Source organism: Haliotis rufescens, unplaced genomic scaffold (genome assembly GCF_023055435.1).
Source record: "Haliotis rufescens isolate VD_foot unplaced genomic scaffold, xgHalRufe1.0.p SCAF_5, whole genome shotgun sequence".
In the NCBI taxonomy this organism is placed as follows: Eukaryota; Metazoa; Mollusca; class Gastropoda; order Lepetellida; family Haliotidae; genus Haliotis; species Haliotis rufescens.
In genome coordinates this window covers 57,833,720-57,846,832 of record NW_025964223.1, presented here as the reverse complement: position 1 = coordinate 57,846,832, position 13,113 = coordinate 57,833,720, and the positions used below count along the sequence as shown (strand labels likewise).

Sequence of the window (13,113 nt, the reverse complement as noted above, 5' to 3'; positions counted from 1 at the left end):
GATGCAACTGCAGTGTCATATGCATTTAAATAGAATTATTTGTTTCCACTACACTGTACATTGCAGACCCGTGACGCATATCAAGTCAAGAATACATTTAAACATTTTTTTAAAAATAAAAATCATTTTGTGACGTAAGCAATTTCGTTTAAAGGCGTGCCTCCAGGCGTGGACAATCAATCAGAGAAATTCATTAAATTGTCTTTTCCGGCTATGCACCACATGGACAGCGTCGGTGGTGTAAAGGTTAGCATGGTTGCCTTCCAAGCAGTCGATCCGGGTTCGATTCCCGGCCGACGCATCTTTTTATTTCAGTAGGGACCGGGAATGAGAAATGTAACCTCAAAGTCCGTCGGTGAAAAGTACAAATGGCACCCTCCAATGATGAATACGCACCGTGTTGGTGTGTGTACATTCCTGTTGACACTTTATATTTCTTTTCAATCACGCTATTAAATGAAATATTGTGAGTAATCGAACGTAGAACTAGCCGTATTATTGCTTAATTGATAGCCCGACACTGTCAATGTAGTTTGCAGATAAGCACCGATTCATGTACAGAACAATGCTAAAATTCGCAGCACATCCCACCCGTAGAAGTCCTTCAAATAGAGTCATGTAAATGCATACATATTATCATTCCAACGGGCAGATGACTATTTTGGGACCCGTTTGTGGCCTCACAATGGCACGACGTCATAGAAACGTGACATCACTGACAACATTCGCATTGCGTAACAGATTGAATACAGCTTTCTGGAGACGCGCTTTTTGAGAGTGTCTATTCCTTTTGTTGGCAAGAGGCACAAAAACAATGTGCATCGACCGGGAATCGAACCCGGGTCACCCGCGTGGCAGGCGAGTATTCTACCACTAGACCACCGATGCTTCACACTCACCGCCTCGTTTCTAAGCTTCTCACTCCTTAGGCAAGAAAGAAGCTGAAAAGAAGGAAGTATTCAAGTGACGTATACATTTGCTCCATATGGATGCAACTGCAGTGTCATATGCATTTAAATAGAATTATTTGTTTCCACTACACTGTACATTGCAGACCCGTGACGCATATCAAGTCAAGAATACATTTAAACATTTTTTTAAAAATAAAAATCATTTTGTGACGTAAGCAATTTCGTTTAAAGGCGTGCCTCCAGGCGTGGACAATCAATCAGAGAAATTCATTAAATTGTCTTTTCCGGCTATGCACCACATGGACAGCGTCGGTGGTGTAAAGGTTAGCATGGTTGCCTTCCAAGCAGTCGATCCGGGTTCGATTCCCGGCCGACGCATCTTTTTATTTCAGTAGGGACCGGGAATGAGAAATGTAACCTCAAAGTCCGTCGGTGAAAAGTACAAATGGCACCCTCCAATGATGAATACGCACCGTGTTGGTGTGTGTACATTCCTGTTGACACTTTATATTTCTTTTCAATCACGCTATTAAATGAAATATTGTGAGTAATCGAACGTAGAACTAGCCGTATTATTGCTTAATTGATAGCCCGACACTGTCAATGTAGTTTGCAGATAAGCACCGATTCATGTACAGAACAATGCTAAAATTCGCAGCACATCCCACCCGTAGAAGTCCTTCAAATAGAGTCATGTAAATGCATACATATTATCATTCCAACGGGCAGATGACTATTTTGGGACCCGTTTGTGACCTCACAATGGCACGACGTCATAGAAACGTGACATCACTGACAACATTCGCATTGCGTAACAGATTGAATACAGCTTTCTGGAGACGCGCTTTTTGAGAGTGTCTATTCCTTTTGTTGGCAAGAGGCACAAAAACAATGTGCATCGACCGGGAATCGAACCCGGGTCACCCGCGTGGCAGGCGAGTATTCTACCACTAGACCACCGATGCTTCACACTCACCGCCTCGTTTCTAAGCTTCTCACTCCTTAGCCAAGAAAGAAGCTGAAAAGAAGGAAGTATTCAAGTGACGTAAACATTTGCTCCATATGGATGCAACTGCAGTGTCATATGCATTTAAATAGAATTATTTGTTTCCACTACACTGTACATTGCAGACCCGTGACGCATATCAAGTCAAGAATACATTTAAACATTTTTTTAAAAATAAAAATCATTTTGTGACGTAAGCAATTTCGTTTAAAGGCGTGCCTCCAGGCGTGGACAATCAATCAGAGAAATTCATTAAATTGTCTTTTCCGGCTATGCACCACATGGACAGCGTCGGTGGTGTAAAGGTTAGCATGGTTGCCTTCCAAGCAGTCGATCCGGGTTCGATTCCCGGCCGACGCATCTTTTTATTTCAGTAGGGACCGGGAATGAGAAATGTAACCTCAAAGTCCGTCGGTGAAAAGTACAAATGGCACCCTCCAATGATGAATACGCACCGTGTTGGTGTGTGTACATTCCTGTTGACACTTTATATTTCTTTTCAATCACGCTATTAAATGAAATATTGTGAGTAATCGAACGTAGAACTAGCCGTATTATTGCTTAGTTGATAGCCCGACACTGTCAATGTAGTTTGCAGATAAGCACCGATTCATGTACAGAACAATGCTAAAATTCGCAGCACATCCCACCCGTAGAAGTCCTTCAAATAGAGTCATGTAAATGCATACATATTATCATTCCAACGGGCAGATGACTATTTTGGGACCCGTTTGTGACCTCACAATGGCACGACGTCATAGAAACGTGACATCACTGACAACATTCGCATTGCGTAACAGATTGAATACAGCTTTCTGGAGACGCGCTTTTTGAGAGTGTCTATTCCTTTTGTTGGCAAGAGGCACAAAAACAATGTGCATCGACCGGGAATCGAACCCGGGTCACCCGCGTGGCAGGCGAGTATTCTACCACTAGACCACCGATGCTTCACACTCACCGCCTCGTTTCTAAGCTTCTCACTCCTTAGGCAAGAAAGAAGCTGAAAAGAAGGAAGTATTCAAGTGACGTATACATTTGCTCCATATGGATGCAACTGCAGTGTCATATGCATTTAAATAGAATTATTTGTTTCCACTACACTGTACATTGCAGACCCGTGACGCATATCAAGTCAAGAATACATTTAAACATTTTTTTAAAAATAAAAATCATTTTGTGACGTAAGCAATTTCGTTTAAAGGCGTGCCTCCAGGCGTGGCCAATCAATCAGAGAAATTCATTAAATTGTCTTTTCCGGCTATGCACCACATGGACAGCGTCGGTGGTGTAAAGGTTAGCATGGTTGCCTTCCAAGCAGTCGATCCGGGTTCGATTCCCGGCCGACGCATCTTTTTATTTCAGTAGGGACCGGGAATGAGAAATGTAACCTCAAAGTCCGTCGGTGAAAAGTACAAATGGCACCCTCCAATGATGAATACGCACCGTGTTGGTGTGTGTACATTCCTGTTGACACTTTCTATTTCTTTTCAATCACGCTATTAAATGAAATATTGTGAGTAATCGAACGTAGAACTAGCCGTATTATTGCTTAGTTGATAGCCCGACACTGTCAATGTAGTTTGCAGATAAGCACCGATTCATGTACAGAACAATGCTAAAATTCGCAGCACATCCCACCCGTAGAAGTCCTTCAAATAGAGTCATGTAAATGCATACATATTATCATTCCAACGGGCAGATGACTATTTTGGGACCCGTTTGTGACCTCACAATGGCACGACGTCATAGAAACGTGACATCACTGACAACAATCGCATTGCGTAACAGATTGAATACAGCTTTCTGGAGACGCGCTTTTTGAGAGTGTCTATTCCTTTTGTTGGCAAGAGGCACAAAAACAATGTGCATCGACCGGGAATCGAACCCGGGTCACCCGCGTGGCAGGCGAGTATTCTACCACTAGACCACCGATGCTTCACACTCACCGCCTCGTTTCTAAGCTTCTCACTCCTTAGGCAAGAAAGAAGCCGAAAAGAAGGAAGTATTCAAGTGACGTATACATTTGCTCCATATGGATGCAACTGCAGTGTCATATGCATTTAAATAGAATTATTTGTTTCCACTACACTGTACATTGCAGACCCGTGACGCATATCAAGTCAAGAATACATTTAAACATTTTTTTAAAAATAAAAATCATTTTGTGACGTAAGCAATTTCGTTTAAAGGCGTGCCTCCAGGCGTGGACAATCAATCAGAGAAATTCATTAAATTGTCTTTTCCGGCTATGCACCACATGGACAGCGTCGGTGGTGTAAAGGTTAGCATGGTTGCCTTCCAAGCAGTCGATCCGGGTTCGATTCCCGGCCGACGCATCTTTTTATTTCAGTAGGGACCGGGAATGAGAAATGTAACCTCAAAGTCCGTCGGTGAAAAGTACAAATGGCACCCTCCAATGATGAATACGCACCGTGTTGGTGTGTGTACATTCCTGTTGACACTTTATATTTCTTTTCAATCACGCTATTAAATGAAATATTGTGAGTAATCGAACGTAGAACTAGCCGTATTATTGCTTAGTTGATAGCCCGACACTGTCAATGTAGTTTGCAGATAAGCACCGATTCATGTACAGAACAATGCTAAAATTCGCAGCACATCCCACCCGTAGAAGTCCTTCAAATAGAGTCATGTAAATGCATACATATTATCATTCCAACGGGCAGATGATTATTTTGGGACCCGTTTGTGACCTCACAATGGCACGACGTCATAGAAACGTGACATCACTGACAACATTCGCATTGCGTAACAGATTGAATACAGCTTTCTGGAGACGCGCTTTTTGAGAGCGTCTATTCCTTTTGTTGGCAAGAGGCACAAAAACAATGTGCATCGACCGGGAATCGAACCCGGGTCACCCGCGTGGCAGGCGAGTATTCTACCACTAGACCACCGATGCTTCACACTCACCGCCTCGTTTCTAAGCTTCTCACTCCTTAGGCAAGAAAGAAGCTGAAAAGAAGGAAGTATTCAAGTGACGTATACATTTGCTCCATATGGATGCAACTGCAGTGTCATATGCATTTAAATAGAATTATTTGTTTCCACTACACTGTACATTGCAGACCCGTGACGCATATCAAGTCAAGAATACATTTAAACATTTTTTTAAAAATAAAAATCATTTTGTGACGTAAGCAATTTCGTTTAAAGGCGTGCCTCCAGGCGTGGACAATCAATCAGAGAAATTCATTAAATTGTCTTTTCCGGCTATGCACCACATGGACAGCGTCGGTGGTGTAAAGGTTAGCATGGTTGCCTCCCAAGCAGTCGATCCGGGTTCGATTCCCGGCCGACGCATCTTTTTATTTCAGTAGGGACCGGGAATGAGAAATGTAACCTCAAAGTCCGTCGGTGAAAAGTACAAATGGCACCCTCCAATGATGAATACGCACCGTGTTGGTGTGTGTACATTCCTGTTGACACTTTATATTTCTTTTCAATCACGCTATTAAATGAAATATTGTGAGTAATCGAACGTAGAACTAGCCGTATTATTGCTTAATTGATAGCCCGACACTGTCAATGTAGTTTGCAGATAAGCACCGATTCATGTACAGAACAATGCTAAAATTCGCAGCACATCCCACCCGTAGAAGTCCTTCAAATAGAGTCATGTAAATGCATACATATTATCATTCCAACGGGCAGATGACTATTTTGGGACCCGTTTGTGACCTCACAATGGCACGACGTCATAGAAACGTGACATCACTGACAACATTCGCATTGCGTAACAGATTGAATACAGCTTTCTGGAGACGCGCTTTTTGAGAGCGTCTATTCCTTTTGTTGGCAAGAGGCACAAAAACAATGTGCATCGACCGGGAATCGAACCCGGGTCACCCGCGTGGCAGGCGAGTATTCTACCACTAGACCACCGATGCTTCACACTCACCGCCTCGTTTCTAAGCTTCTCACTCCTTAGGCAAGAAAGAAGCTGAAAAGAAGGGAGTATTCAAGTGACGTATACATTTGCTCCATATGGATGCAACTGCAGTGTCATATGCATTTAAATAGAATTATTTGTTTCCACTACACTGTACATTGCAGACCCGTGACGCATATCAAGTCAAGAATACATTTAAACATTTTTTTAAAAATAAAAATCATTTTGTGACGTAAGCAATTTCGTTTAAAGGCGTGCCTCCAGGCGTGGACAATCAATCAGAGAAATTCATTAAATTGTCTTTTCCGGCTATGCACCACATGGACAGCGTCGGTGGTGTAAAGGTTAGCATGGTTGCCTTCCAAGCAGTCGATCCGGGTTCGATTCCCGGCCGACGCATCTTTTTATTTCAGTAGGGACCGGGAATGAGAAATGTAACCTCAAAGTCCGTCGGTGAAAAGTACAAATGGCACCCTCCAATGATGAATACGCACCGTGTTGGTGTGTGTACATTCCTGTTGACACTTTATATTTCTTTTCAATCACGCTATTAAATGAAATATTGTGAGTAATCGAACGTAGAACTAGCCGTATTAATGCTTAGTTGATAGCCCGACACTGTCAATGTAGTTTGCAGATAAGCACCGATTCATGTACAGAACAACGCTAAAATTCGCAGCACATCCCACCCGTAGAAGTCCTTCAAATAGAGTCATGTAAATGCATACATATTATCATTCCAACGGGCAGATGACTATTTTGGGACCCGTTTGTGACCTCACAATGGCACGACGTCATAGAAACGTGATATCACTAACAACATTCGCATTGCGTAACAGATTGAATACAGCTTTCTGGAGACGCGCTTTTTGAGAGTGTCTATTCCTTTTGTTGGCAAGAGGCACAAAAACAATGTGCATCGACCGGGAATCGAACCCGGGTCACCCGCGTGGCAGGCGAGTATTCTACCACTAGACCACCGATGCTTCACACTCACCGCCTCGTTTCTAAGCTTCTCACTCCTTAGGCAAGAAAGAAGCTGAAAAGAAGGAAGTATTCAAGTGACGTATACATTTGCTCCATATGGATGCAACTGCAGTGTCATATGCATTTAAATAGAATGATTTGTTTCCACTACACTGTACATTGCAGACCCGTGACGCATATCAAGTCAAGAATACATTTAAACATTTTTAAAAAAATAAAAATCATTTTGTGACGTAAGCAATTTCGTTTAAAGGCGTGCCTCCAGGCGTGGACAATCAATCAGAGAAATTCATTAAATTGTCTTTTCCGGCTATGCACCACATGGACAGCGTCGGTGGTGTAAAGGTTAGCATGGTTGCCTTCCAAGCAGTCGATCCGGGTTCGATTCCCGGCCGACGCATCTTTTTATTTCAGTAGGGACCGGGAATGAGAAATGTAACCTCAAAGTCCGTCGGTGAAAAGTACAAATGGCACCCTCCAATGATGAATACGCACCGTGTTGGTGTGTGTACATTCCTGTTGACACTTTATATTTCTTTTCAATCACGCTATTAAATGAAATATTGTGAGTAATCGAACGTAGAACTAGCCGTATTATTGCTTAATTGATAGCCCGACACTGTCAATGTAGTTTGCAGATAAGCACCGATTCATGTACAGAACAATGCTAAAATTCGCAGCACATCCCACCCGTAGAAGTCCTTCAAATAGAGTCATGTAAATGCATACATATTATCATTCCAACGGGCAGATGACTATTTTGGGACCTGTTTGTGACCTCACAATGGCACGACGTCATAGAAACGTGACATCACTGACAACATTCGCATTGCGTAACAGATTGAATACAGCTTTCTGGAGACGCGCTTTTTGAGAGTGTCTATTCCTTTTGTTGGCAAGAGGCACAAAAACAATGTGCATCGACCGGGAATCGAACCCGGGTCACCCGCGTGGCAGGCGAGTATTCTACCACTAGACCACCGATGCTTCACACTCACCGCCTCGTTTCTAAGCTTCTCACTCCTTAGGCAAGAAAGAAGCTGAAAAGAAGGAAGTATTCAAGTGACGTATACATTTGCTCCATATGGATGCAACTGCAGTGTCATATGCATTTAAATAGAATGATTTGTTTCCACTACACTGTACATTGCAGACCCGTGACGCATATCAAGTCAAGAATACATTTAAACATTTTTTTAAAAATAAAAATCATTTTGTGACGTAAGCAATTTCGTTTAAAGGCGTGCCTCCAGGCGTGGACAATCAATCAGAGAAATTCATTAAATTGTCTTTTCCGGCTATGCACCACATGGACAGCGTCGGTGGTGTAAAGGTTAGCATGGTTGCCTTCCAAGCAGTCGATACGGGTTCGATTCCCGGCCGACGCATCTTTTTATTTCAGTAGGGACCGGGAATGAGAAATGTAACCTCAAAGTCCGTCGGTGAAAAGTACAAATGGCACCCTCCAATGATGAATACGCACCGTGTTGGTGTGTGTACATTCCTGTTGACACTTTATATTTCTTTTCAATCACGCTATTAAATGAAATATTGTGAGTAATCGAACGTAGAACTAGCCGTATTATTGCTTAATTGATAGCCCGACACTGTCAATGTAGTTTGCAGATAAGCACCGATTCATGTACAGAACAATGCTAAAATTCGCAGCACATCCCACCCGTAGAAGTCCTTCAAATAGAGTCATGTAAATGCATACATATTATCATTCCAACGGGCAGATGACTATTTTGGGACCCGTTTGTGACCTCACAATGGCACGACGTCATAGAAACGTGACATCACTGACAACATTCGCATTGCGTAACAGATTGAATACAGCTTTCTGGAGACGCGCTTTTTGAGAGTGTCTATTCCTTTTGTTGGCAAGAGGCACAAAAACAATGTGCATCGACCGGGAATCGAACCCGGGTCACCCGCGTGGCAGGCGAGTATTCTACCACTAGACCACCGATGCTTCACACTCACCGCCTCGTTTCTAAGCTTCTCACTCCTTAGGCAAGAAAGAAGCTGAAAAGAAGGAAGTATTCAAGTGACGTATACATTTGCTCCATATGGATGCAACTGCAGTGTCATATGCATTTAAATAGAATTATTTGTTTCCACTACACTGTACATTGCAGACCCGTGACGCATATCAAGTCAAGAATACATTTAAACATTTTTTTAAAAATAAAAATCATTTTGTGACGTAAGCAATTTCGTTTAAAGGCGTGCCTCCAGGCATGGACAATCAATCAGAGAAATTCATTAAATTGTCTTTTCCGGCTATGCACCACATGGACAGCGTCGGTGGTGTAAAGGTTAGCATGGTTGCCTTCCAAGCAGTCGATCCGGGTTCGATTCCCGGCCGACGCATCTTTTTATTTCAGTAGGGACCGGGAATGAGAAATGTAACCTCAAAGTCCGTCGGTGAAAAGTACAAATGGCACCCTCCAATGATGAATACGCACCGTGTTGGTGTGTGTACATTCCTGTTGACACTTTATATTTCTTTTCAATCACGCTATTAAATGAAATATTGTGAGTAATCGAACGTAGAACTAGCCGTATTATTGCTTAATTGATAGCCCGACACTGTCAATGTAGTTTGCAGATAAGCACCGATTCATGTACAGAACAATGCTAAAATTCGCAGCACATCCCACCCGTAGAAGTCCTTCAAATAGAGTCATGTAAATGCATACATATTATCATTCCAACGGGCAGATGACTATTTTGGGACCCGTTTGTGACCTCACAATGGCACGACGTCATAGAAACGTGACATCACTGACAACATTCGCATTGCGTAACAGATTGAATACAGCTTTCTGGAGACGCGCTTTTTGAGAGTGTCTATTCCTTTTGTTGGCAAGAGGCACAAAAACAATGTGCATCGACCGGGAATCGAACCCGGGTCACCCGCGTGGCAGGCGAGTATTCTACCACTCGTGGACAATCAATCAGAGAAATTCATTAAATTGTCTTTTCCGGCTATGCACCACATGGACAGCGTCGGTGGTGTAAAGGTTAGCATGGTTGCCTTCCAAGCAGTCGATACGGGTTCGATTCCCGGCCGACGCATCTTTTTATTTCAGTAGGGACCGGGAATGAGAAATGTAACCTCAAAGTCCGTCGGTGAAAAGTACAAATGGCACCCTCCAATGATGAATACGCACCGTGTTGGTGTGTGTACATTCCTGTTGACACTTTATATTTCTTTTCAATCACGCTATTAAATGAAATATTGTGAGTAATCGAACGTAGAACTAGCCGTATTATTGCTTAATTGATAGCCCGACACTGTCAATGTAGTTTGCAGATAAGCACCGATTCATGTACAGAACAATGCTAAAATTCGCAGCACATCCCACCCGTAGAAGTCCTTCAAATAGAGTCATGTAAATGCATACATATTATCATTCCAACGGGCAGATGACTATTTTGGGACCCGTTTGTGACCTCACAATGGCACGACGTCATAGAAACGTGACATCACTGACAACATTCGCATTGCGTAACAGATTGAATACAGCTTTCTGGAGACGCGCTTTTTGAGAGTGTCTATTCCTTTTGTTGGCAAGAGGCACAAAAACAATGTGCATCGACCGGGAATCGAACCCGGGTCACCCGCGTGGCAGGCGAGTATTCTACCACTAGACCACCGATGCTTCACACTCACCGCCTCGTTTCTAAGCTTCTCACTCCTTAGGCAAGAAAGAAGCTGAAAAGAAGGAAGTATTCAAGTGACGTATACATTTGCTCCATATGGATGCAACTGCAGTGTCATATGCATTTAAATAGAATTATTTGTTTCCACTACACTGTACATTGCAGACCCGTGACGCATATCAAGTCAAGAATACATTTAAAAATTTTTTTAAAAATAAAAATCATTTTGTGACGTAAACAATTTCGTTTAAAGGCGTGCCTCCAGGCGTGGACAATCAATCAGAGAAATTCATTAAATTGTCTTTTCCGGCTATGCACCACATGGACAGCGTCGGTGGTGTAAAGGTTAGCATGGTTGCCTTCCAAGCAGTCGATCCGGGTTCGATTCCCGGCCGACGCATCTTTTTATTTCAGTAGGGACCGGGAATGAGAAATGTAACCTCAAAGTCCGTCGGTGAAAAGTACAAATGGCACCCTCCAATGATGAATACGCACCGTGTTGGTGTGTGTACATTCCTGTTGACACTTTATATTTCTTTTCAATCACGCTATTAAATGAAATATTGTGAGTAATCGAACGTAGAACTAGCCGTATTATTGCTTAATTGATAGCCCGACACTGTCAATGTAGTTTGCAGATAAGCACCGATTCATGTACAGAACAATGCTAAAATTCGCAGCACATCCCACCCGTAGAAGTCCTTCAAATAGAGTCATGTAAATGCATACATATTATCATTCCAACGGGCAGATGACTATTTTGGGACCCGTTTGTGACCTCACAATGGCACGACGTCATAGAAACGTGACATCACTGACAACATTCGCATTGCGTAACAGATTGAATACAGCTTTCTGGAGACGCGCTTTTTGAGAGTGTCTATTCCTTTTGTTGGCAAGAGGCACAAAAACAATGTGCATCGACCGGGAATCGAACCCGGGTCACCCGCGTGGCAGGCGAGTATTCTACCACTAGACCACCGATGCTTCACACTCACCGCCTCGTTTCTAAGCTTCTCACTCCTTAGGCAAGAAAGAAGCTGAAAAGAAGGAAGTATTCAAGTGACGTATACATTTGCTCCATATGGATGCAACTGCAGTGTCATATGCATTTAAATAGAATTATTTGTTTCCACTACACTGTACATTGCAGACCCGTGACGCATATCAAGTCAAGAATACATTTAAACATTTTTTTAAAAATAAAAATCATTTTGTGACGTAAGCAATTTCGTTTAAAGGCGTGCCTCCAGGCATGGACAATCAATCAGAGAAATTCATTAAATTGTCTTTTCCGGCTATGCACCACATGGACAGCGTCGGTGGTGTAAAGGTTAGCATGGTTGCCTTCCAAGCAGTCGATCCGGGTTCGATTCCCGGCCGACGCATCTTTTTATTTCAGTAGGGACCGGGAATGAGAAATGTAACCTCAAAGTCCGTCGGTGAAAAGTACAAATGGCACCCTCCAATGATGAATACGCACCGTGTTGGTGTGTGTACATTCTTGTTGACACTTTATATTTCTTTTCAATCACGCTATTAAATGAAATATTGTGAGTAATCGAACGTAGAACTAGCCGTATTATTGCTTAATTGATAGCCCGACACTGTCAATGTAGTTTGCAGATAAGCACCGATTCATGTACAGAACAATGCTAAAATTCGCAGCACATCCCACCCGTAGAAGTCCTTCAAATAGAGTCATGTAAATGCATACATATTATCATTCCAACGGGCAGATGACTATTTTGGGACCCGTTTGTGACCTCACAATGGCACGACGTCATAGAAACGTGACATCACTGACAACAATCGCATTGCGTAACAGATTGAATACAGCTTTCTGGAGACGCGCTTTTTGAGAGTGTCTATTCCTTTTGTTGGCAAGAGGCACAAAAACAACGTGCATCGACCGGGAATCGAACCCGGGTCACCCGCGTGGCAGGCGAGTATTCTACCACTAGACCACCGATGCTTCACACTCACCGCCTCGTTTCTAAGCTTCTCACTCCTTAGGCAAGAAAGAAGCTGAAAAGAAGGAAGTATTCAAGTGACGTATACATTTGCTCCATATGGATGCAACTGCAGTGTCATATGCATTTAAATAGAATTATTTGTTTCCACTACACTGTACATTGCAGACCGGGAATGAGAAATGTAACCTCAAAGTCCGTCTGTGAAAAGTACAAATGGCACCCTCCAATGATGAATACGCACCGTGTTGGTGTGTGTACATTCCTGTTGACACTTTATATTTCTTTTCAATCACGCTATTAAATGAAATATTGTGAGTAATCGAACGTAGAACTAGCCGTATTATTGCTTAATTGATAGCCCGACACTGTCAATGTAGTTTGCAGATAAGCACCGATTCATGTACAGAACAATGCTAAAATTCGCAGCACATCCCACCCGTAGAAGTCCTTCAAATAGAGTCATGTAAATGCATACATATTATCATTCCAACGGGCAGATGACTATTTTGGGACCCGTTTGTGACCTCACAATGGCACGACGTCATAGAAACGTGACATCACTGACAACAATCGCATTGCGTAACAGATTGAATACAGCTTTCTGGAGACGCGCTTTTTGAGAGTGTCTATTCCTTTTGTTGGCAAGAG

General features: G+C 42.8%; 23 non-coding genes across 23 annotated transcripts; 11 read left to right on the top strand and 12 right to left on the bottom strand.

The window, feature by feature from the left end:
* Nucleotides 1-229: 229 nt before the first annotated feature.
* Nucleotides 230-301, top strand: Trnag-ucc. The gene has a single exon. It is a non-coding gene; the product is annotated as a tRNA-Gly (tRNA).
* A 516-nt stretch (nt 302-817) lies between these two features.
* On the bottom strand, nt 818-888 carry Trnag-gcc. The gene has a single exon. It is a non-coding gene; the product is annotated as a tRNA-Gly (tRNA).
* Nucleotides 889-1,217: 329 nt separating this feature from the next.
* Nucleotides 1,218-1,289, top strand: Trnag-ucc. The gene has a single exon. It is a non-coding gene; the product is annotated as a tRNA-Gly (tRNA).
* A 516-nt stretch (nt 1,290-1,805) lies between these two features.
* Nucleotides 1,806-1,876, bottom strand: Trnag-gcc. Its single transcript has one exon. It is a non-coding gene; the product is annotated as a tRNA-Gly (tRNA).
* Nucleotides 1,877-2,205: 329 nt separating this feature from the next.
* Trnag-ucc lies at nt 2,206-2,277 on the top strand. Its single transcript has one exon. It is a non-coding gene; the product is annotated as a tRNA-Gly (tRNA).
* Nucleotides 2,278-2,793: 516 nt separating this feature from the next.
* Trnag-gcc lies at nt 2,794-2,864 on the bottom strand. The gene has a single exon. It is a non-coding gene; the product is annotated as a tRNA-Gly (tRNA).
* Nucleotides 2,865-3,193: 329 nt separating this feature from the next.
* Nucleotides 3,194-3,265, top strand: Trnag-ucc. Its single transcript has one exon. It is a non-coding gene; the product is annotated as a tRNA-Gly (tRNA).
* A 516-nt stretch (nt 3,266-3,781) lies between these two features.
* Nucleotides 3,782-3,852, bottom strand: Trnag-gcc. Its single transcript has one exon. It is a non-coding gene; the product is annotated as a tRNA-Gly (tRNA).
* A 329-nt stretch (nt 3,853-4,181) lies between these two features.
* Nucleotides 4,182-4,253, top strand: Trnag-ucc. The gene has a single exon. It is a non-coding gene; the product is annotated as a tRNA-Gly (tRNA).
* Nucleotides 4,254-4,769: 516 nt separating this feature from the next.
* Trnag-gcc lies at nt 4,770-4,840 on the bottom strand. Its single transcript has one exon. It is a non-coding gene; the product is annotated as a tRNA-Gly (tRNA).
* A 329-nt stretch (nt 4,841-5,169) lies between these two features.
* Nucleotides 5,170-5,241, top strand: Trnag-ccc. The gene has a single exon. It is a non-coding gene; the product is annotated as a tRNA-Gly (tRNA).
* A 516-nt stretch (nt 5,242-5,757) lies between these two features.
* Nucleotides 5,758-5,828, bottom strand: Trnag-gcc. Its single transcript has one exon. It is a non-coding gene; the product is annotated as a tRNA-Gly (tRNA).
* A 329-nt stretch (nt 5,829-6,157) lies between these two features.
* Trnag-ucc lies at nt 6,158-6,229 on the top strand. The gene has a single exon. It is a non-coding gene; the product is annotated as a tRNA-Gly (tRNA).
* Nucleotides 6,230-6,745: 516 nt separating this feature from the next.
* On the bottom strand, nt 6,746-6,816 carry Trnag-gcc. Its single transcript has one exon. It is a non-coding gene; the product is annotated as a tRNA-Gly (tRNA).
* Nucleotides 6,817-7,145: 329 nt separating this feature from the next.
* Nucleotides 7,146-7,217, top strand: Trnag-ucc. The gene has a single exon. It is a non-coding gene; the product is annotated as a tRNA-Gly (tRNA).
* A 516-nt stretch (nt 7,218-7,733) lies between these two features.
* On the bottom strand, nt 7,734-7,804 carry Trnag-gcc. Its single transcript has one exon. It is a non-coding gene; the product is annotated as a tRNA-Gly (tRNA).
* Nucleotides 7,805-8,721: 917 nt separating this feature from the next.
* Trnag-gcc lies at nt 8,722-8,792 on the bottom strand. Its single transcript has one exon. It is a non-coding gene; the product is annotated as a tRNA-Gly (tRNA).
* Nucleotides 8,793-9,121: 329 nt separating this feature from the next.
* Trnag-ucc lies at nt 9,122-9,193 on the top strand. The gene has a single exon. It is a non-coding gene; the product is annotated as a tRNA-Gly (tRNA).
* Nucleotides 9,194-10,417: 1,224 nt separating this feature from the next.
* On the bottom strand, nt 10,418-10,488 carry Trnag-gcc. Its single transcript has one exon. It is a non-coding gene; the product is annotated as a tRNA-Gly (tRNA).
* Nucleotides 10,489-10,817: 329 nt separating this feature from the next.
* On the top strand, nt 10,818-10,889 carry Trnag-ucc. Its single transcript has one exon. It is a non-coding gene; the product is annotated as a tRNA-Gly (tRNA).
* A 516-nt stretch (nt 10,890-11,405) lies between these two features.
* Trnag-gcc lies at nt 11,406-11,476 on the bottom strand. Its single transcript has one exon. It is a non-coding gene; the product is annotated as a tRNA-Gly (tRNA).
* Nucleotides 11,477-11,805: 329 nt separating this feature from the next.
* On the top strand, nt 11,806-11,877 carry Trnag-ucc. The gene has a single exon. It is a non-coding gene; the product is annotated as a tRNA-Gly (tRNA).
* Nucleotides 11,878-12,393: 516 nt separating this feature from the next.
* Nucleotides 12,394-12,464, bottom strand: Trnag-gcc. The gene has a single exon. It is a non-coding gene; the product is annotated as a tRNA-Gly (tRNA).
* Nucleotides 12,465-13,113: the final 649 nt, after the last annotated feature.